This window comes from Lygodium microphyllum, chromosome 16, assembly GCF_053477565.2.
Source record: "Lygodium microphyllum isolate KBCC chromosome 16, Lygodium_microphyllum_v1.1.10, whole genome shotgun sequence".
NCBI classification, from domain to species: Eukaryota; Viridiplantae; Streptophyta; class Polypodiopsida; order Schizaeales; family Lygodiaceae; genus Lygodium; species Lygodium microphyllum.
In genome coordinates, this window is record NC_141150.1 from 24,890,689 (window position 1) to 24,915,698 (window position 25,010).

General features: G+C 41.2%; 1 pseudogene; it reads left to right on the forward strand.

Annotated features, from left to right (window-relative positions):
• Positions 1–207: 207 nt before the first annotated feature.
• Positions 208–20,924, forward strand: LOC148022642 (thiamine pyrophosphokinase 1 pseudogene; annotated as a pseudogene).
• The last annotated feature ends 4,086 nt before the right edge of the window (positions 20,925–25,010 follow it).

Consider the following 25,010-nt stretch of genomic DNA (forward strand, 5'->3'; position numbering starts at 1 on the left):
CTGACGTTCCCTCGACTCGTCTTTCGTCTGTCCTTCCAGCCAACACAAGCTTTCAACATGGCGATTTTCCGATACATTCGGTTTCTACAAAGAAGGATCCAGTCCAGAAATTTATCTGAGGAAGATAAAAGTTGAAGGAGGACACAAAAACTTAATTGTACCAGAGCTCGTTCTTCCTTTTGTTATCTTGGACTTCCCAAATTATCGATGCCTGTATATCAATCCAGCAGCACTTCAGTTGACTATGGCACTGGAGAAAAGTGGGAGGCAAATTTTGATTTAGTGTTTCTGTCTTCTCAAGGGATTACAAGAACATCATCCTTGTGTAGAACAGATATAACTGGTGGACAAAGTTATGATTCATCATTTTCTCAAAGAGGTTTAGATAGTCCAGATGCAGTTCAAAAGAAGGGAACTTGGTCTGCAGCTGCTTCTCCTAAATCCAGACCATCAGCTTTCCTCTTCCCCAAGCTAAGCCCCATGGTGAAGAAGGTGGCAGATAAAGTTCGCTCAACACCAACTGAGATGCTGAATACTGTTCGCAAAGTATTGAGCCCAATTTTCATGACACATACCTTAAATTTTTGGATAAGATAAACTCCAAGGTTTTACATAAGGAGGTGGTAACCATGTATGAAAACTACAAGGTTCTTTAAAGGTTTACAGAAACAGCCCATCATAACAATATAATATCACCTATTCATCCTATTCAGCTTGGAGTAACCCTAAAAACTTGATGATTGAGCTCACTATAAAGAGAGTCATATACCATCAGTGGATTACAAGAATGTTATTGGTACACTTTACCTGTATCACATGCTGAAGCTAAAACAGAATTTATTGATTGAAATCTAGAATTATTGTATGGTTAATATATGACTCAGAGTTGAATGCTAGAACCATCTCTGACATTGGATTATTTATTTGTTTGATCTTCCATCTTGATATATATCAAGGTCTTCTGAAGACGCGACTTTGCTTTCGTAAACCCTTTGACAACGTTCATATGGGATAAAACTAAATGTGAAGATGATTTAGAGTGTGAATTATTTCTTAGACTCAAAAAATTTCAAAAATATAATAATTTAATTAAATAATTTTATAAAATATCAAAAATATTATTTTGGCCAAGAAAATTTAAAAAATATTTTTAATAATTAAAATTTAGAAATATATTTGTACACATATAACCAAGCTGAGACATAAGGTTTAGCCTCATTTTATTCCCATATATATGTAAAAGTGTGCATTTATTACTTTTCACATACGAAAAACACATAAAAATACTCTTTATATCTACCACCACAAGAAAAACCTTAAATGGTAAGGGGAAAGGGTTGTGGAAAGTTGTGTTATGTGAATTCTGGTTTTATACATATCTTGACATATAGGATATGATTATTCTAAGTCTTGAAAAGGGTAGTAGCATGGATTATTTTGGTATTACCCTAGCAACGAAGCACTATGCTAGAGTGAAATCATGAAAAGAATTATTTGTGCATGTCCATGCTGGTTGATCAATAACTTTACTCATTTGTGCACTATATGGCATTCACTTTGCATCTGAATTTTCATACATCGTATATCAAGAAAAATATCTCATAGATGCATAACACTTATTTTTGAGCGATTGACCCATGTTGAGTATGAGGTTCCCTAAGTTGTAGGTCTAGTGTTATAGTTTTCTTTGGGAGAGTGATTTGGTAAGGATTGAATTATCTCCTAGAATGAATATTATCAAAAGATAACTATGTTCAAATGTCATATCATGGGGCTAATCCTAGGGTGTAGAAGAGCTGTAGTGGGGCCATAGCAATAAGCTAGGGGATGCTCCCTTCGTTTGTGTTAGGAGGTGCTAGACACTGATATGTTTGGGTACTTCTTGAGCTTGGAGTCGGGAAGGGCATCGCATTGGACTATGATCTCTAACCCTAGCGCAAGAAAGGTAAAAAAATAAAAAGAAGGAAGCAAAAGAAATTTTAAAATACAAGGCAAAGAAAAAAAAAGTGGCTCGACACAAAAAATAAGAGGAGAAAGGGCCAAAAACACAAAGGCACCTTAAAACCCGAAGGAAAGTGCAAAAATGGAACAAGTGCATTTTAAAATGCAAAGGCACCCTTGAATCTTTGTAAAAGAGTGCTAGGCTCCCTCCTGTGTAATTTGTAAAGAGTAGACAGGGCATGGGTGAAGCTACAATGTAAATAGAAGGGAATATGAAAAGATGAATTAGCCGTAAATGGCTTGTCATGTAAAAAAGGGGATGGGTTCCCAAAATGGATTAGGACATATATAAGAGTCAAAAAGTGAATAGAGAATCTTATTCTTGTGTGTGGCCAAAACTAGCTCTCCTCTTCTCTTCCTCTTCTTGTTCTTGCTTGTTGCTTGAGCTTGTGCTTGAGAGAGGGAGTGAGTGTGTTAGGGTGGAGATGCTCCCCATCTTCTCCTCTCTTCTTCTTCTCCTCTCCTTTCCTCTTATCTCATGCACAATAATGGAGCTTGGAGCTTGGAGCTTAAGGGTTGAGCTTACACCTTGGATCATGGAGCTATGGGAGTGCTTGAGGTAGGAGGAACTTGATCGATCATGGAGGTAAGCTCACTAGAATCATAGGTGTGAGAGCACATATAGCTTTGTGAGAGGTAGTCATTGCACTTGGCTTGAAATGCTTGAAGCAATAAGTGGTCCACGGGTCTTGGAAATTGAGCAAAAGCTCCCACATTTTTGTTCCATTGTTGAGACCAACTGATTCAAGCATTGAGTGCTTGCATGCTCTGAATTGAGCACTAAAGTAGGGTTTTTCTTGAATGGATATTGGAGATAGATAGGTAGGAACCGAGGGAGTTTGAAGAGGCATTTGATCTCTTTAGCAAGTAAGTTTTTTGTTTTTCTAGATCTAGATGAGTAGAGTGGATTATTGTAAGCACTTCGTTGTGATTTGAATGCATTAGGATCAAGAAAAAAAGAAAAAACAAGAAAAAGAAGGTTATGCACAATAGGGTTTCTGCTCTATAAACATGCCAAACATGAATTAAAGGAAGAGAAAAAGACCTTTAATGTGTAATGCATCAGAAGGAAGGAAGGGAAAAGATCAAAATTGAGTCGAGAAGAGCTTTAATAAGAAAATATCAGGTGAAAAGATCAATTGGGAGAGCTCCTTTGCTCATCTGATAGTGAGATAGAGAGCTAAAGAGAGAGAGAGAGAGAGAGAGAGAGAGAGAGAGAGAGAGCTACATGCAAAGAAAAGAAAGTGTGAATGCTAATCTTCATTGTAGTGTATTTCAAACCTCCAGCTGCGAGTATGGGTTTTAAATATTTTTATATTGTTTGGCCGCAAGGTTTGATTAAGGCAATGAGAGCATCCTAATTTTATCCACTCGCACACACCTTCCCTTATTCGAGTCACCAAACTCAAACACTCAGACTTGAACCACTCAGGCAACTTTCCCATTTAGATACACTGTGATCGGACTATCCAACTTGTGAACTCAAACCCCAATTGCTCGAATATCAAAAATTGGGCACTTGAACTCAGACCGTCCAACTTTATCCCCTCGGACGGACAATCTAAGTCTACCATTCAGATAGACCAAAACTTGGAGATTTCGATTTTAGGAATCGGACGACTAATGCTCGGACACTAAAATCAAAACTTGGAAGTTGACAAAGGAACATATCTTAGACCAGATAGAGCCCAATCCAGAGTTGAGCAACACCCTCATAGGCCTCTAGACACCTTGAAAGACTCATAGAGTCTTAAGACTCCAAAAATTGTGGCTTAGCGGCCTAGGAAGTGACTACGAATACAACTTATTAGACCATCCATCTGGGACATCTTAAAGGACCCAAACCAACATGTTAGGGCAATTACCACCTATAGGAATGGACTAGAAAAGCATGTGTTTGTACCACATTATTTTCATCGTAGTCACATATTGCATAAATAATCACTTGAAGTGTACCTAGAAAGATGAAAGCTTGATTTTGCACCATGCACGGAAGGGAGCATCCCATGAGCACCTGAGTACACTTAAAATTGAGACTTTCCTGAAATAATCAGAAACTCACACACAAGATAACCAAGATCAAACAAACCCACTAATAGAAGAAGACCTTCTGATCTTGATTGCACAATCTTGGTGGTGGATACTAAGCCTCAAAGAAAGCCTCTTGGAGAGTGAAAGGAGCTGTCATGATTAGGGACTCAATCTTACCTGAGTTGATTAGCCTGATCAACACCCTAGTGACCCAAGAGATTGATGAAATGTCAGGATCCAACACCAATTCCAAAAATGGTGAGTTCCACTTGGGGGACTTTCCAATTGATATGCAATAGATGATAAATCGATACGACTTGCATAACAAAATGGAGCACCATGGAAGACTAGCCAAGGATATCATAGCGGACCTGGAGGCAGAGTAAAGACTAGTAAAGAAAGCTCTTTAAGATGTAGCCACCTATAATCAGGAGTAGCAAACTCAGAGGCTGATATACGTGATAGAAATGGGTGAGTTCTAGCGAGTTTTAGTGCTTGCCAATAAAAACAAGACAGGACCCAATGCTGAGAGGGAAAGAGCATCTGAAGCCAACCTTACATTAAGCGCACTTCTCATGATGTGACTCATAAATAACACAGTTGTGGAACAAATAAGAGTAGTGCTAGCAACTTCGTTGCTAATAGGACTAGGTATTACTCCGAATTCCAAAAGCCAAACAAGGATACACATAGTTGCCAAGCAACTCAACAAGTATCAGCCCAATAACAACCCATATGGCTCTGTAGAGCAATTTGAGCAGGTATGTGAGGCGAACGTCCTAATGAACCTTGATCAATGTGCACAAGCTTTTGGTCTTTGCACTTGGGGACAAAGGGCACATGCGGTACACTAGCCTAGATAATACTAAATGTAATAATTGCAATAATCTTAAGAGTCTCTTCATCAAGAGATTCTTTGAGGTAGGGTACTCAAATAACCTTATTGTTTGGCTGATGAATGTCACTCAAAAGAACAAAGAGGACATTCGAGACTAGTCACCCACATGGAGAGTCTCTTTAAGAGAATTCCAACCCTAAGAGCAACTTAGTAAGAGAGTGGTCTCCACTGTGTTCATAAGTGGAACTAGGAGTGAAGAGCTTTACAAGGCCTTGGTGAGCAACTCAAACCTCCACAAGGACGTACAAACTAGGGTCTTTGAAGAAGCCATATGAGTAGACAACCTACTCAAAGAGAGAAGCTCAATGACTATAATTCAAGAATGTGCAACCTCTAGAACCTCAGAGAGGACCATGATCGCTAGTGGATTATAAGCAAGTATCAAGGACAACAAGTGAGTCACATAAAGCCACCACATCCCATTTACCGAAGGGTAAAACATCATTTTGGGGAATATGGGAATTTTCCATAAGTTTGGGACACATGGTCAAATCTTTGGATTTGTCATAACTTGAACACTATAACTCCAAATTGAGTGGTCTATAGCTCAATAGATTCCATTTTTCAAGCGCTTTCCAATGATAGGTTACATCATATGGTTTTGAGAAACTTATGGATATGTTATCCGGGTGCCATCTTTTTAGTATTCAAAAAATGGGAATTCGGAGATTCCCAAACTCACTAAGATTGTGTTGTGAGATCCCACCTTCACTACCACTTTGCATGATGGCTAGAAACCCTAGTAGACAGTAGACTCTTGCCCCTTTCCATATTCCTTCTAATAGACCTGAGCTCTAAGGGATTCTTCTTTGCTTGATGAGGAAGCTAGTCAGTGACCTAGCCACCAATCTCAAGTCACTCCAAGACCTCATGGAGGAGCCGAAATGGTAATGGACCTAGGTGCAAGGCCTAAATATTATGTACAATTGGGTGTTGATCACAAATAAAAAAAGAGCTGAGAATAAAGACCTAAACAATGACGAGTAGTCAGAATGTATTCGAACGACGAGTAAGAGGACTACTACTCTACAAATGAGGAAAGTGAAGAAGAGGCCTAGACGATAGAGTACAACACAGATGGCCGACTGATCGAACAAATAAGAGTAGATTCTAATCCGGGAGAGCCAACACTTTTAGAATTGAAAGAGGACTCTTCAGAACTGAATGTGATCGCACTTGGTTGGATCACTTAGGCGTGATGGACTATGAGTAAGTAGGACCAGTCCATCCTAGTGACACATGGGATACCCCCTCCTCTAGCAACAATTGCAAGTTTAACTCATAATTAGAAGTAAGCTCTGAGAGTGAGCTAGAGATATCTTGACCACCTAAAACTATATGCATCAAGGGGGACTTGCTTGCCCATCTAAGGCATAGATGGGTGAAGGAGGAAAAGAGAGGACAACCAAAGGGGTCAAAAACTAAAAAACAAAGGAAGCCCCAAGACCTACTAAAGTGATTCACTAAATTCAAGAAGGGAGATAGGGTAGTGATGTTGTTGGGAGAGAAGATGGATGGACATGCAAGTGAACTGATAGAAGGGCCTACCAAAGTCAAGAGGTCAACTTAACAGGGGAAGGGGAGAAACCACAACCCCTGTTAGTAGGTGACAATGTCACCAAGCAAGAGGAGGTTGATCTCATTGCTCTTTTGCAAGACTACATAGACATGTTTTCCTGGTTCTTAGAATAACTAAAAGGAATTGATCCGAGAGTCATAATGCATAACATTCCAATGACTCTTGATGCAACACCGATAAAACAATGACCTTATCCGATGAATCTGAAGGATGCTCACACCATCAAGGAAGAGATTGATAAACTATTGAAGGTCGGATTGATATATGAGATCAAGCACATGGATTGGGTATTACCCATCATGATTTCCTTGAAAAAGAAAAAAAATTCCAAGTGTGTGTAAACTACAAAAAATTCAATGCTGCAACTAAGAGAGACAATTATGCATTGCCCTACACAGAGCACATACTCAAGAGACCAGCATAAAAAGAAGCATATTGTTTCCTGGATGGCTTCTCGAGCTATAACCAAGATCATGTGCACCCTGACGATAGACACAAGATGGCATATTCCATACAATGGGGCATATTTGTCTTTATAGTCATGCCATTTGGGTTGACTAACACACCTGTTGTAACGTGTCCACATGTTGTCTTCACGATACATCTTAGTAGTCCATCAGAAAGGATATCTAGAAAGCTCCGCCTAGCACTCCCATGGAATGTTACAGGGTTTGCAATCTAGGACTTTCCGCATCTGCCACGTAGTGGAAGTATTCTGGTCGTTCCCACTTAGGACCAACCTGAATCAAGGTTTCTCCTATTGGTCATTTCCTAAATAGCAACTAGTGTCGAATCCCAAGCAAACTACTTTACGTAGAAATGCCACATCTGAAGTAGATTCACGCTGCACTTGGTTCAAGGAGAATGGGAAATGAGAGGGATGCAAGGCTGGACCTCTCTGCCATAAGGCATAGTCCCATTCTGTTCCCCTAAAATAGTGTAAATCGGGATTATTATAACTTAGACTTCTAGGTCAGTGCCGTTGCTGTTCGTGTCCTTTGTACGATCTTCTTACTGTCCATCATGATTGAGAAAAGTTTTCGGCCAACCGGGACCAACCATCCGTAGGATGGACCCATGGCCACATCCTCCACACTTTCCTGAGGTTGTTTTAGTTATTTAATTACCTAACACATTTATTTGGACATGTATCAATCAACTTCCTTAATTAGCCCGTTAGGCACTGGTTCCTTCACGTAATGATAGCACTTTACATAGAAAACCAATGTCAAACAAGTTCCTTTTCAACAGGTTATTATATTTATCTTTGACATACATAAAGTCCAGCTCGTAGGCTTATCCATAAACCACCCGAAGGCTATCCAGCAATCCAAAGGGATTACTAATCCAAGATTCTACCCATAGACTAGTATGCCGGCCTCAAGATCCAATCCCGAGTCACGTTGGCCTCTTGTGCGGGGCCCAGAAGGCAAGGGATTTATGGCCAGAGACCCCTCTGGCACCCAAGCATCCTCCTACTCCAAGTAGTGCTTAACGGAGAGACCTCTTGTGGTGGGTTCGGTCCACCTTCCCGATGCGGTTAACAACCCCCTTGGTTAGGGTCAGGCAGGCAGTCGGGGGTAACTGAAACTTCCTCTCCCTTTAGGCCTTCAACCTGAAGCATTAGATATCCATTTATCCTTTAATTCTTTGAGCAAACAAAGCAAAACAATGCTCTTAAAACTATTACAAGCACAATCATTTCCGCTTCATTTCTAGTTGTGGGATTGCCATCCGCATGCAATATTCTTCGCTTGGAGGCCATCGTCCACAAATAGATTCAAGAGATAAGAAGGTGGAATAGATTCGAGATAGAAGAGTGTAAGAGAAGATGGCTAAGTCGAGAATCAAGATAGAGGGAATTGTGCAGCCTCTCAGGGTAACTCTCTCTCTCTCTCTCTCTCTCTCTCTCTCTCTCTCTCTCTCTCTCTCTCTCTCTCTCTCTCTCTCTCTCTCTCTCTCTCAAGCTCTCTTTCAAGCTCTTCCTCACAATCTCTTGGAGGGGTATCCTTCTCTCTACCTCTCTCTCGCAGCCTCTCAAGGTCTCCTTCTACTCTCTTGCGCCTCCTCATGCCTCATATTTATAGTGAATTAGAGGAGAGGGCTTGTAGCTGAGAGGTGGAGCTCTTTGGCCAACTGCTAAGGAGTGAATACTTCTTTCCGAATGCATCCAACACTCGATCCAAGATCAATTGCGACTTGGCAAGATCCCCAAGTGTTTATTTATTAACCCTATATTCTGGGTTAGGGCCGTATCCTATTAACCCGGTTTAATCAATACCTTAAGTTCTATTAGCAGTAATGTTATTTGAATTTACTGACTCGTCCTTTGCTTCGAAGCAATTTATCTAATCCTCGTATCTTGGTCACTTTACCCAAGGAAGGTACTATATTAGGACAATTATTCATCCTCTTACAAGATAACTTACGTAAGAATCTGCCAATCTCATTCTGAGGAATTGGCCATTCCCTTGTGATCAAATCACAAGATCATGCGGCTCTAAAACATGTTGCACAAGTGTCGCATCAAAACTATGGGACTATTTACCCATCAAATGGAGTCTTATAATCACAAAATCATGATTAGATATAACAATCCATTCCTGATTGCATTAGGCTAACATTGTCGGTCCTATGGCTCCAAGTCAAACCGATTTTCATCGTTTTAGCGAGAGATCCTTTAGGGTAGAAACCCTAAATCATCTCTCGCAAGTGCGTCCTATTGTCCCTGCATTCCGTGAATGTGATCAAGTCTTTAGGTTTAAGAGTTTCAGCTTTAGCAATAAGAGCGATTAGGTAATGTCCTCAACGTGTTAAATCCTAGTTAGCTCTTTGGGATATGTTGCATTGAATTAACCCTTTCTAAATGAGTACCTCGCGATTTTAGGTGTTTAGGTTTAAACCAATTTAACATGTCTATTCTTGAAGATAATTACGCTACCATTTTCATAATCACATGATTCATTGTCTACGTATAAGTTGATTTACAAACCCTAACTTTTCGGGTTAAGATGAAAGCATAGGTTAAGTTATAGCATAATTCCAATTGGTCATCCTATAACATGCAAACAGGATTCATGCTACTAAGCTTTAAGATTTTATGTTTTAACATGCAACCTTTTTCTACTTTCTTTTCCGAATGAATTTGTCGTATGCTAAACTTACACACCCTTTCGTTGATTTAATTTTTTAGGCCACTTTCCTAGAGTTAAATCTTCTTCATGCAGCCCCAACAATTTCCTAGAGTTGCTAGTAACTTTCTTTAAGAATCATTTCGAAAAAGATGTTCAATAATGCGATATGCGGTTTATTCCTTCCATGCTTAATCGAAGTGTACTATCATAATTCTGTTTTGTAAAAATGGACATTAATTAATCTAATTTCATTACTTTGCAATGCATAAAAACAACTTGCTAGAAATGTATAGAAATCTTATGCTCACTTATTTTTGTTCATTTTATTGAAAAATACTAATGACCAAATCCCTCAATTGTGAGCTATTAGCCAAATTAGTTTCAATCGAAAAAACATGCATCCTAATTCCTCAAATGATCCATGCATAATTGAAATATTATGACGTTAATCAAATTTAGGAAGAAGAACCTGGACTTGTGGTGAAATGTCCACATGGATGTTAAGAGATGATCCTCCTACGGTTGCGCCTTGTGCTTTCTTAGGAGCCATCATAAATGCAGCCTTTTTGTCTTGGAATAAATGGGCTTTTAAACCCACTAGAGAGGCAATAACAAAGGCCCACGGGAAGGGTTTTAGAACTTGGGCTATTGGATGCTTGTGGGGAAACCAAAGGGGGGGAAAAGCCTTAACTCCCGGGTTAAATGAGCTTTTCAAAGGGCCTTGGGTGAAATGGAAAAGGGGGGAAAGAGGGTGTCTTGTGAAGGTCAATAGAAAGGGGGTTCTAAGGTACCCCGAGGTTTAAAATGAACCTTTGAGTAAAGACGCGAGGGGGGGAAAAAGAAAGGTTTATTGGGCTTTTTAAAAACTTGGATGGGATCCACGGGAAAGGGTTTTTTTTTTTGGATTCCGAGGGGGGAGGTACAAAACCCACTTAGAGATGGCTTGTGGAAGCCCACAAGAAGGGGGGCTTCCTTAGGGGGCTTTAGAAGCTTCTTAAGAAGCTTCTAAAGCTTCTGGGAACTTCCTGAAAATCCCACGTGGTGGGAGAGGAATTGACTAAGGGCTTGTAGCAGGTGGCAGCAAGCGATTCGATGGCGACAAGGCGAGCTGACGAATGGCAGTGGCAGCAGGCGGTTCTCCTCTCCCCTTCAACGATGACAACGATGCTGATTGCTCACGACCCTCTCCCCTCCTCAACAACAGCGTGACAGCTTCTCCCTTAGCAGCGTACCGCTCCTAGCTCTCTCTTAAGAGAGTGCCGGTCCTATCTCACAGCCTTTTTCTCTATCCCTCACGACACCATGGTTTTATAGCTGTGAGGGAGAGGTACCTCTCTCCCTCCACGTGGCCATTGGCATGGGGTTCACCCCCCTCTAACATCTAGCAAGGATGCTCATTTGACCGCCTTTGCTCATCCATGACTTCCTTCGCAAGGCCTACATGCCCGTGCTTTACTCTCCCACCTCCAACACATCCTTTGGTTGGGGAGGATAAAAAAGATTTAAAAGAAATATTTCTCCATAAATCTTCTCAATTTTCTCTTGACCTCCTCCCAAGAGGAGGTTCACACGGAAATATGCGGTTTCATTAACCATAGTTTTGGCTCTACCAATGATACATCATGTTTTAAATTCGCACCGTCCGTGACCCAATGCTGGCATTATCTTTTGCCCGAGAATTCACACGACTTTGTAATAACTGAAATATTACACCTATCACATTCTAGCATCTAATGTGCATTGTCTTCAAGGACATACTTAGATGCGAACTAGAAGTATTCGTTGATGATCTATGCATACACTTAAGCTAAAAGAAACACCTACATAAGCTTCGGACAGTCTTGGAATGGTGTAGATTGTATAATCTCTCTTTCAACCCCCTAAAGTGCTAGTTCTAGTGGGTAAAGCACGTATGTATCCTAGAGCATGTGGTGTCTGAGAATGGCATTGCCACTGACTTCTCCAAAAGAAAGGTTATTGTCAACTTGACACCACCAACAAATTATAAGGAAGTTCACTACTTCCTAGGACACATAGGGTTCCGTCTTGAACCATGCATTGATTGTTAGACCACTTTACAAGTTTCTGATCGTATTTGAGTGGACCAAGGAATGCCAATGTGCTTATGAGTAACTGAAAAAACTCTCACTATTGCACCTATTCTACTAGCCCTAGATTGGAGCATAATATTCCATGCACATTGATGCATCAAAGTTTGCTGTGGGAGCTATTTTGTGCTAGCCTGATGAACACAATCTTGACTATTTGATGAGCTTTGCTAGCAAACAATTCAAGAATGCAGAGATGAACTACTGTACGACATAGAGGGAAGGCCTAGCCATGGTATTTGTTGTAAAGAAGTTTTGGCATTATCTTTTGGCTATGCCTTTCACCTTCTTTGTGGACCATCAAGCTTTGCTTTATCTTGTAAATAAACCCTGTGCTACATGACACATAGCTAGGTGGTTGGTTCTTCTTTTAGAGTTTCACTTATCTGTGGTAGTACGTGAGGGAAAGAAGCATTACATGGCTAATCACATGTCCTGCATACCCATAGGAGAAGCCACTGGATAGGAGATTATAGACAATCTACTTGATGCGCACCTATTTAGTGTGTCCAAAAAAAAAGGCTTGTTTAGAGCGCAGACTTAATGCCATATTGGGCAGATAACATAGTCTAGATCTTAGAGCACGGATTACTTGCAAGACCTATCAAAAAGGCCAGGATAAAGTTCCTTATCCTTAAGATTCAGTCTTATTAGTTAATTGCCAACCAACTTTATGGATTGGGACATGATGACTTATTTCCACGATGTATGTGTGAGCATGAAATGCATGATGTGCTGACTAAAGAGCATGCTGGAATCATTGGAGGTCATTTCAGTGGAGATACCATGACCAACAAGGTGCTACAATCTAAACTATAATGGCCCAACCTATTCTGTGATGCTGCCAAATTTGTAAAGCATTGTGACAAGTTCTAAAGGACTGAGGCCCCTCTTCATAAAGATAAGATAGAGTTGACCCTAATCATAGCACCACAACCCTTTGAAAATTGGGGAATCAACTTTATTGGGCCAATCAATCCTACGACAGAGTACTCCAGGTCAAATACATCAGAGTAGCCACTGACCATCTCATGAAATGAGCCAAAACGCGATCCACCAGGAAGAATGATGCTAGGACTATGGCTAAGTTCCTTTGGGATCAAGTGATCTCATGATTCACATGCCCCATCAATCTAGTTAGAGACACACACACTTCATTAATGAAGTGGTTGCTCATTTTTTATCCATGTTCCTAATCATCCATAGGAAATTATCACCTTACTACCCTCAAGAAAATGCTCAGGTAGAATCCACGAATAAAATCCTAGTGAATGTCCTAGCTAAAGTAGTCTCTACTTCATGCAAGGATCAGGATAACACACTCATGGCACTGCTATGGGCCTATAAGACAGCCTACAAGATGGTAGTGGAGCAAACACCCTTCAACTTGACCTAAGGGACAGAAGCAATCTTGCAAGTAGAGTTTTTTGTTCCAAGCTTGAGAATAGTAGTGCAAGAGAGATGGGATGGAAAGGAGGCATGGATAGAACACCTAATAGAGCTAGAACACCTTTCTAAGACCCACCCATGCACTATCTATGAAAAAGCATGATGCAAGAGCTGGTTTGACAAGCATGTCAAACACTGTGACTTCAAGTAAGCTGACCTGGTGTTACTGTGTCGAGCTTTAGACCCTAGAGGGCAAGGGCATAGGCTTCTATAATAGTATTCGCCTCAAGAAGTAATACCCTCTAACCCATCCATTGCATGAGCTATCAATGTTGCTCCCCCTATAAATGTAAGAGTGGAAATTATCACATAGATTGAGGACATGGGCAAGGAAGTAGTAGCACCTGCTTACTTGCGAATAATAGTCACTACTCAAAAAAAACATGCTTTCAATGCACTTATCAATGAGGGTGGTCTGATTTCAACATCTTTGCTATCGATCAGGAGCATTGGACTCTCATTGGTCAGCCCCAATTGTAGCCCACAAATGCTAAGCTGAATCCATTTTGGGGGCAGTCCTACCCACTTCTAGTGGGAAAGTGTAAAGTAGCGGTCTGTGTTGAGACTACAAGCCTCCCCATGATCTTCTATGTATTGCGTAACACTAAGGTCACTAGTAGGGAATGGCACTAAGTTTTGCATTAAAGAAGCAAGCCCATTGCAATGTTGACTATGACTCGTAGCACATCCACATAGCTGTTGGCAGAGTGCACATAGTGGCAGCTTTTAGCATGGGCAACGTGGCTCAAACTAAGTGTGCAAAGTGATTGGTAGGGGAACCTAGTGCAAATTCTAAGGAGGGGATTTGTGACTCGTACCACCCCACCACAACAAACTTAACACAACCTAAACAAGACATGGCCAAAACCATTGAGCCACAACTCAAATGGGTGCCTAAATGACAACCACGGCCACCTAAAAGCCAGCCTCCATGGACCCATAATCCCCAAACATCATGCCTTGAGCCTTGGTGACAAAGTCCGCGGTATAGAACCAAATGAATAGCCAAGCTATGATGGGTGCCTAAGGCACTGTTCTATACTCAAGGCTATTATGAAGGCAACAACTAGATTTGGTTGGCCAAGATCATGAGTGCCATGCTTACACCTTAGACACCACCTCCTAGCCCATCTCCAAAACCTTCAAAGCCACCTAGAACAATTGAGAAACTATCTGAACTAAAGGCCACCAAACCCTTAGTGAGTTTTATGCTTGCCAATCGGAATAGGACAAGACCCAATATAGAAAGTGAAAGAGCACTAGAAGCCAATCTTACATTGAACAAGTTTCTCACGAAGCAAATCATAGACAACACGATTGCAGAGCAAAGTAGAGTGGCCCTAATAACTTTGTTACTAGCGGGACTAGAAATAACTCCGAATTCTAAGAGCCAAATGCAGATACCCCTAATTGCCAAGCAACTAGACAAGTACTAGCCGGACAATGACCCATGTAGCTTTGTAGAGTAGTTTGAGCAGGTGTATGAGGCAAATAACCTAATAGAACCTACTCAAAACGTGCATAAGCTTTGGGTCTTATCTTGGAGATAAAAGATGGATGTTGTACACCACTCTAGATAACGTCAAAGACAACAACTTCAATACTTTCAAGAGTCTCTTCATTAAGAGATTCTCTGAGGAGGGGTACCTAGATAACCTTATTGTTCAACTGAAGAATGTCAATCAAAAAGATGAGGATATTAGAGATTACATCACCCACATGTGGATTCTCTTTAAGAGAATCCTAGTCACAGGTGATATAGTGAATGAGAAATCTCTACTATATTTATAAAAGAAAAATTAGGAATGAAGAGATGTACAAAGCCTTGGTAGGAAACTTGAACCTGCAAAGGGACCTGCTAGCTAGGTTCTTTGAAGAAGCTATATGTGTAGAGGACCTACTCATCAAAGAGAGAATCTTGAGAGCCACAAGCTGAGATAGTGCAGCCTCTAAACCCTCAAAGAGAGCTACCACTTCTTGCAAGAGATCTAGTCAAAGTAACCAAGAGAAAGGGAAGAGTATTGACCCAAGCCAAGAATTGGTAGGCGTAAAGATGGAGCTCACCAAGCTCCAAGAAATGATTAGAAAACCTACACAACCTCCTCTGCAATGTGTCCATTGTGGAGGGAACCACCTTCTGGGGCTGAGCGCACTGAACCTGCATCTAGACCTTGTGCCAAATGTGGTAGCTTCGGTCATGATGCTATGTATTTCTAATTGCGGAGGTGATTACCATATCTGTAGCTTTACAACCAGCCATGCTAACTTGGGGAATAGACAACCACAATTCAAAATGGTTCTCCATTAGCTATCCCAATGTCTAATGATGCCAAGATAGCTATCTAAAGAATGGGCATCAATCCTACAGGCTTACCTAGACCACATGGACCCTTCTTGACCCATCCATTGAGTGATGCTCTAATACATTATGTAGAGGAGTCAAATGAGGAGGAGACATATGTAAACCCTTACATCTCATACAAAGATGAGGACAATCCCACCTTAAAGGATTTTAGACTAGTATCGCTGATGGTGCTAAGTCGAGGAAGGGGTAGAGACCTAGCAAGGCAAAGAGAAGACCCAATCTTATGCTAGATGTGGCCACCCAAGGAATACCTCATCTCTTTGCCCCGAATGAGAACAAGCTAACCGAGAAAAGGCTAAGTTGAGATGCCTCGAGTGTGGAATCGCTCAATTATATGCTAAAAGTCCTAGGTGAAAACCATCTACTAGATCAACCATCATAGCTTTTGTACCTTTGGGGCTATTTGGAGTCAAAACACTTGATTATGAGGCCACTTCCATCTCATTGAAGGTCATGACTAGAGCACAAACAAAGCAGGGTGGTATTTTGTTGCAAGGACCTAGCAATCTAGATGTAGCCTCAATAGGAAAGCAGAATCGCCAAAGAAAGAAAAAGAGATTTGACACCAAACTGACACTAAAAATAGACAGTGTGACCACATTAATGAGAGGGAAGCAAATGGTAGATATAGAGGCTGACACTTCAACACCTAAAATAGCGGAGAGGAGAGTGCTAAGGTTGGGGGATATCCTAATCCAAAGTGCTAATTGAAAATAGTTGACAAGGTTAAGGAGTGGGTAAGAGAAGCTCAAAAACATCTAAAGGATGCCGAGCCCATTCTAGAAGACGAGATCAATGAGTTCTCCATTGTAAGACAAGGCTTAGATGCCATCAATAAGCAAGTTTCCCAAGATAGTGACAAAAGAGTGTAGGGCAAGACAAAAGGCAAGTGGCTAATGGCCTACTTATGACATCGTTATCTAGACATGTGACGTTGCTGATGGGGGATTTGCTTAGCCAAAGCCCTTCATAATGGCCAAAAGCTTCTCTAAGAAGCTTCTAAGGGGGCTTCATAAGCCCCCTTTCCCAAGAAAAATTTTTCATCCCCTTTTTCCTTTGCAGTTTTAGTCCCTTTTCCCCCCTTGGCCCCCCCACAAAAAATTCTTTCTTGTGGGCTTTGTTAAAGCCCTTTCAAGTGGGTTTAATAACCCCCCCCCCCCCCCCCCCCCGGGATCCAAAGCCCCTTCATGTGCCCCTTTCCTATTGCCTTTACAAAGCGGGTTTTTATGACCCCACCCCCGGGATTTAACCCCTTCACAAGTGGCCCCTTACACTTCCTTTCCCCCCCTTGTGTTCTTATACAAAGGGAGTCTCACCCCAGAATTTAGGCCCTCGCATTCCACAAAGCTGTTTTTTTTTAACTCCATTTCCGTGGATTTTCTTTTCCATACATCTCCCATAAAGCTCACAATAACCGAGTTTTTAAAGCCCATTTTCATAGCATCCCCACAAAGTTTTAAACCCATTTCTTTTCATTGATTCTACTCAAGTTTATTTTAACCACCGGATCAAAAACCATCTTTCTTATTGTAACTCCCACAAGTCTTTAAGGCCTTCTAAAGCTGGTTCCAAAAGATGGTGAAATTGATCAAGGAAGCTGATTCACAAAGGGAGTTTCGCATAAGAAGGAGACAGACAAGATCATAACTCTGTGTCCAAGGTGAAAATGTGGAATTTGCGATGGCCCCTAAGAAGGTACAAGGCGCAACCGTAGGAGGATCGTCTCATAGCATCCATGTGGACATTTCACCACAAGTCCAGGTTTTCTTCCTAATTTTGATTTACGTCGTAAAAATTCAATTGTGCATGATTCCTTTACGAAATTTAGAATGCACTTTTCGATTGAAATACCTTGTCTAAATTAAAGGAAATAACTTTGATTAAAGAATCGGTCATTTGTATTAAACGAATGAAAAAGAAGAGCATAAGATCTCTATGCATTCCTAGCAAGTGGTTTTTATGCATTGCAAAGTAACGAAATTAGATTAACTAATTCCCATCTTTACAAGTCGGAATTATGAGAGTACACTTCAATTATTCATGGAAGGAATAAACCGCATATCGCATTATTAGACATCTCTTCTTCGCAATGATTCGTTATAGAAAGTTGCTAATAATCCGTAGGAAATTTGCAAGGCATGAAATGGTTCTTGAGCTGCATAACTCTAGTCAATTGGTATAAATATCATTTCAACTGCGTAATTGTTAGAAAAGGCTGCATGGTTCAAACATAAAACCCTAAAGCTTAGTAGCATGAAACTTGATTGCATGTTATAGAAGGATCACTAGGAATTATGCCATAACTTAACTTACGCTTTGATCTTAGTCGGAAAAGTTAGGGTTTGTAAAATCAACTCAATACGTAGGCAATGAATCATGTGGTTACAAAAATGGTTTCGTAAATATCTTCAACAATAGACAAGTAAATTGGTTTAAACCTAAACACCTAAAAACCCCGAGGGACTCGTTAGTTCAATGCAACATATCCCAAAGAGCTAACTAGGATTTAGCACATTGAGGGCATGACCTAATCGCTCTTATTGTTAAGTTGAAATACTTATACCCTAAAGACTTGCCCTCATTCACAGAATGTAGGGACAATAGGACATACTTGCGAGAGACGATCTAGGGTTTCTGCCCTAAGGATTGCTCGATAAAAAGATGAAACTCCGTTTGAATTTGGAACCTTAGGACTGACAATATCGGCCTAGTGCAATTAGGAACAGATTGTTATAAAGACACCCTAACCCTGTTTCCTATCTAATCATGATTTCATGATTAGAAGACACCATTCGATGGGTAAAATAGTCCCATGGATTAGATGCGACACTTGTGTAACAAGTTGCAGAGTCGCATGACCTTGTGATTTGATCACAAGGGAATGGCCAATTCCTTGGAATGAGATTGGCAGATTCTTACGCAAGTTTGTCTTGCAAGAGGATAAATAATCATCCTGTTATAGTACCTTTCTTGGGTAAAGTGACCAAGATACGGGGATTAGATATTTTCTTGGAAGCAAAAGACCAATCAGTAAATTGGAATAACATATTTATTGCTAATAGAACTTAAGGTTTTGATTAAATGGGTTAATAGGGTACGGCCCCAAGGATATAAGGGTTAACAAACAAACCCTTGGGGACCTTGCCAAGTCGCAATTGATCCCAGATCGAGTGCTGGATGCATTCGGAAAGAAGGATTCGCTCCTTAGCAGTTGGCCAAATAACGACCAATGGAAATGATTGTGCTTGTAACAGTTTTAAGAGCACTGTTTTGCTTTGTTTGCTCAAAGAATTAAAGGATGAAAAGATATCTAATGCTTCAGGTTGAAGGCCTGAAGGGAGAGGCAGCTTCAGTTACCCCCGACTACCTACCTGACCCTAACCAAGGGGGTTGTTAACCGTGCCGGGAAGGTGGACCGAACCCACCACGAGAGGTCTTTCTGTTGTGCGCTACTTGGAGCAGGAGGACGCTTGGGTGCCAGAGGGGGCTCTGGCCGTAAATCCCTCACCTTTCGGGCCCTGCACAAAAGGCCAACGTGACTCGAGATTGGATCTCGAGACCCACATACTAGTCTACGAGCGGAATCTTGGATTAGTAATCCCTGTGGATTGTTGGATAGCCTTCGCGCGAATTATGGACAAGCCTACGGGCTGGATGTTATAAATGTATTCCAAAGATAAATATGACAAGCTGTTGAAAAGAAACTTGTTTCACATTGCTTTTCTATGTCAAGTGTTATGATTACGTGAAGGAACCAGTGCCTAATGGGCTAATTAAGGAAGCTGATTGATACATGTCCAACTAAATGTGGTAGGTAATTAAATAACTAAAACAACTTGAGAAAATTGCGGTGGATGTGGCAATGGGTCCGTCCTATGGATGGGTGGTCCCAGTTGGCCGAGAACTTTTCTCAATCACGATGGATAGCAAGAAGATCGTTTTCAAAGGACACGAACAGCAAGGGCACTGACCTAGAGTCTAAGTTATAATAATCCCGATTGACGCTGTTTTAGGGAAATGGAATGGGACTATGCCTTATGGCAGAGAGGTTAAGCCTTGCATCCCTCTCGTTTCCCATTCTCCTTGCACCAAGTGCAGCATGAATCCGCTTCAACCCTGGCATTTCTGCGTAAAAAAGTTCGCTTGGGTTCGATGCTAGTTGCCGTTTAGGAAATGACCATTAGGAAAAAACCCTCATTCAGGTCAGTCCTAAGTGGGAATGGCTAGAATACTTCCACTACGTGGCAAATGTTGTCGTATTGCTGCACATCCAAGGTGTGGAATCCACCAAAAAGTTGTGTGTGTGGGAATTGTTACTTTGTACATACTTAGTCGTTGTGTTTACATTTTTTTTTCTGCGTGCGAGTATAGTGGAGAGAAGTTTGGAAGCATGGATATGTTTGGGAAGTTTGGATCTGTTTCAGAAGCACTAGAAGATCGATTATCATCTACCTTGGATCTTGCAATGGAGGTTTCTGCAGTTCAAAAGTAAAGGGCTACAATAGAGGTCATTAAGGAAGAGCAAGCAGTCCTCCTCATAGAAGCGCCACTGAATCCCAAGGTTAATAGAGAGAAGATGACACAAATAATGTTTGATACATTCAATGTGCCTGCTATAACTGCTCGATACTCTAAATATGGGCTCAGTGAGGATGTGCTCAACTGTTTCAGGGAGATGCAAGAAGAAGGCCTATCCTTGGATGTTGGCAAATTTTTGTGCAATTTGAAATCTTGTGTCAGTATAGTCTCCATTCCAACAATGGGCCATAGTTCCACTTTTCTTTCTAGTGCTTTTCTGAACCAAGAGTAGCCTAGTTTGACATTTGCACTTGTAGTGCTGAACCATCAACTGTCTTTATTGACACTGTTTTTATGGGATAAAACATGTTTTCGAATATGCGTAGATGGGGGAGCAAATCGAATTTATGATGGTGCCCTTGATTTTCTGCCATCTAAGGATGCATTTGAAGTTCGTAAATGGTACAAACCTGAAGTGATCAAAGGAGACTTGGATTCTATTCGACCAGAGGTGAAGGAGTTCTATGCTGGGCTAGGCACGGAAGTCCTGGACAACTCAGGGAATCAGGATACCACAGATCTTTGGAAATGCTTGTCGTATTTGAATGACACATTACCAGAAATAACATCAGTTGAAGGTCCTCATTGTGGTCTAATTCCATTAACTGGTCCCTCTAACATCTCTACAACTGGTTTGAAGTGGAATATAGATAAGTGTTCTTCACATTTCGATGGCATTATCAGTACATCAAACATTCTTGAGAGCAACAGAGTGACTGTACAAGCAGATACTGATTTGATCTGGACAATAGAGCTATAGCAACTCTATGATCAACTTTGAAACACTATTGCTTTTTCTGGTAAAAAAGGGGCCGCTTTTCTAAGGCCTATTGTGGAAGGATCGAATGCCTGGGGAAAGAAAAAAATAAAGCCACAGATGGATATTTTTAAATGGAGGGTTTTTGGGGGGAAAAAAGGCACAGAAAAAGTAGGCAACTGCTACAGGGAATAGGGGGGAATGCTCTCTGGGGAAAGGCAATGGAGGCACAGAAATCCATTGAAATCTATTCGAAGCACTTATACAGTTACTCCATCCATCAAACTTGTTCATTACTGAAATGCTGCTACGAGAACAATTTGAACCCCTGTGTATTGTACTCTCTATGAAGGGCTATTGAGGTTGTAGGTTACACACTTTTACAGATTAAAATTGAAGGCTGAGAGCCTGTTCTGATGCCACAATTGAGGCTTTCACACCCCTAGTTGAAATTTGATGGAGTTGTTTTCTCCATCCATTGTTCAAGAACTTTTTTTGGACTACCTTTCTTGAGTTGCCGCTCTGGTATTCTTTGACGCATAGATTACAAAGTCATTCCTTCAAGTAGGATTGATGATGGTAGAACTGCGAGATGGAGGGAGGAGTCGATGAGATTTTTTGACATGTCTCTGTGACGGGCCAAGAGAATTACATCAATAAGCAACAACTAGGAAGCTGCCTCATGGAGCCGAAGGCCATATCATCTTTATCGAGCTCAAGAGCGGGGAGCTCTATCGGGGACCGCATTGCAACGCTTCAACAGCTGGTGGCGCCTATCAAGACGGACACCGCATCTGTATTACTGGAAGCCATTGGCTACATCAAATTCCTTCAAGATTAAGTCCGGGCATTGAGCTCACTGTACATGAAGACTAGCTCGTGCCCGAAGGATGTGGCAGGAGCCGCCAGGAGAAAAGTATGGCCGAATGGTCCTGGCAGCATTCTCAACAAAGGGCAGGTTGCAAAATCCTTCGTGGTGGTAATCTTTTTGAATAGGAGCATTAAGAATCCTTGCATAATGCAATCAGGCCATGGCTGTAAATGATTATTAGGCTCAGAGTGGCAATACAAGAGAAGGAGAAACGCTTGGAGGAAGAGCAGATTATTCATAATTCAGATGTTAACACAAAATTGAAAACAAATAGATACCCAGAGCGCCTTGGATTACAAGAATTCTTGAGGAGGGCAAGTGAGTTTGTAGAGCTTGTACTCTTCACTACTGCCTTGAAAGGCTATACTAACCCTCTTGTTGATAGAATTGATCCTGAGAATAAGATTGTTGTAAGGCTGTATCAATCAGCTACAATTATTTCAAGGTACAGAGAACATGTGAAAGACCTGAGCAGTTTGGGAAGAGATCTACAATGAACTGTGATAATTGATAACAATCCTTTTAGCTTTGTATTGCGGCCTTTTAATGGGATCCCATGCATTCCCTTCACAGGGGAAGGTTTGAACTGCAATGTGCTGCAGTTGAGAAGGATAATGTAGGGAAGTCTTGAGTGAATCATGTCAATGTTTATGAGGCCTTTGATAGAGAGCTTGAGGTTATGCAGAAGAAAATGAATTTTAAGGAAATTATGGCAAAAAGCTGAAACATACATTAACAGGGCACAGGAAGGCTATTTCTAGTGTGACTAATAGATGTCTAGAAATAGCAGCATAGCAGAAAGAGAATCAATTGCGGCTCTAAACAGTGGTATGATAGCAACAATCCCAAATCAGATTATCTTCTGAATAGGACTTGCTATGGGGTGATTATCTATTTGTTCTCTAAATTGCAGCTGGAAGAAAATATGTATTCAATGGCTGAAAAACAGTCAGCAAACAACCTGCAGAGTGTTTCTTTCTGAAATAGCAAGAAGGGACAGAAGAACTTCAGTTTTTTAATAGCCAGTTTATAAATCAGATTTGTTTCCTTTATGAAGCTGAAGCTATTGATGTTGAACAGGGTTGTAATTAAATGTGTTCTCGCTCGATTGATCTTCTATCCTGAAATTAGTCAAGGTCCTTTGTGGTTGCGACTTTGCTTTCAAAAACCCTTCGACATCTTTGGTGAACCCGATGTGAAAGCATCGCATAAATTTCAGGATGGGAGATACTTCAGCATCAGTTTCAGCCTCTTCTACGATTCCTGCTTTGTCCTCTACTTCAGCTCCATCATTGATTGCTACTTCAAGTACTTCAACGGATGATTTAAAGCAGATTTTGCAGAATATGTCTATGTATATGCAGCTTCAAAATCAGCAGACACAATTGTATATGCAACAGCAGCAACAATTGCATCAACAACAATTGTCTCAGCAAAGGCAACTATATTCGGAGCAGGAGAATGCAATCAGCGCGACTAAGGCAATTGAAGCAGTTGAGAATGAGAAGAAGTTATTTGATGGCCGTAATGTTTCAGCTTACTTGAAGAAATATGAGATCAAGATGGGATTTTTTGGAGTACCAGCTGGACTTATGAGTAAGTATTTCCTTCCTCTTGTCACACCCGCCTTGAGGGAAAAGGTGACTGATCTTTTTATTCAAAATTCTCATTGGCAAGATTTTAAGAAGGCCCTGAAAGAAGAGTATTTCCTTGAGGACTTTGGGATGGCTACACGACGGTCATTCCGAGAGTGGGTCTACATGCCAAACAAAGGTCTATTTGCTTTAGAGTTGGTACGAGAATTTGAAGAGAGGTATAATCAACTTGATGCCATTGAACAAAGAGCATTGGATGTTGAAAAAGTTTAGCTTTTCTTGCAAGCTACAGATCCTGCTCTTCAGGAAGAGTTAGGAGAGCTTCTTGAGGATCGCACGAAGCCTATGGATCTTAAAACGGATTGGCAAGATGCCCGAGATGCAGTCTCGACTTTGACCAAGAGGAGAATATGGAAGACCTGCCTACAGAATGGATCTATGACACCGACGCCGTCTTCTGCTCCTATGCCTGCTTCTATCCCTGTTATTTCTTCTCTTTCTCAACCATTTTCTTGGCCTATGCCAGTGCCTACTGTTTCTACTCCTCCCCTTCCTCCTGTTCCAAGACCGATGCCGGCTCCTTCTGCTCCAAAACCATCCACTCCATCGGTGCCTTTCTCTCTTGATGACATAATCAAAGGCATAACGGATTTGACACTAGAGTCAGTTAAAGCAGAATTGGTGGGAAAATTGAAAGAGCAGTTTGCTTCGACTGCGCCTACTATTTCTTCTAGTGCTCCTACTGCACCTAGGAGTGCTCCTAGTGCACCTAGGAGAGATTGAAGATGTATTTGGTGTGATAGTACGGACCATCAGCATTGCAAGGATTGTGAATCTTTTCAGGATGCAAGGAGGAAGAATTTGGTATTTTGTGGACAAGATGGTAAGATTTGGTTGACTGAAACAGGAGCTCCGCTTGCTACCAACTTTGGGAAAGGCAGAATGAAGAAATTAGTGGATGACATGGCTGCGCGTACTTCTTATGTGGCAGCTAGAGGAGATGCTTCTGCATATGGAGTTCAGATTGAGAAAGGATCAGAGAATCAGTCAGCATTATGGACTTATGCTATGGAGACGACAAACAAGGGAAAATTTCAACAGACTGTTTTGACTAGTGCAGGTTCTAGCATCAGATCTGAGACAGGTTGGGATTCGCCTGTTGACAGGTACACTATTTATGCCTACTTGGCTAAGTCTCAGGGAGTAGATGTACTTGTTGAGGAGAAGCGTAAGAGGGATGAAGAAAATCCAAATGCAACTAAAAAGACTAGAGGGGGTGAGTTTGTTAATCCACCTATTGCGGTCTTTGAGACCAGGGCCAGAACAACAGACGAAAGATGCTCAGAAGAAAGAAAAGAGGCAAGAGCCTAGAGAGAGAAAGCAGCCAGGGTTTATATTGATATCCGATATTGAGACATCTACGGACATGAAGAAAATCTTTAATGACAAGATACTTGGCAGTGAGGTGACTTTTACTATTTCTGAGGTTTTGGGCATCTCGAAAAGAGAGTTTCAAGATCACTTCCAAGAGGTCCTAAAGAGGAAAAGACATGCATTGCCTACTACTGATACACAGGGAGTTTTGATTGGGGAGTTGGATGAGGATGAGGATGAGGTTATGGTTGAGAATGCTTCTTGATACCG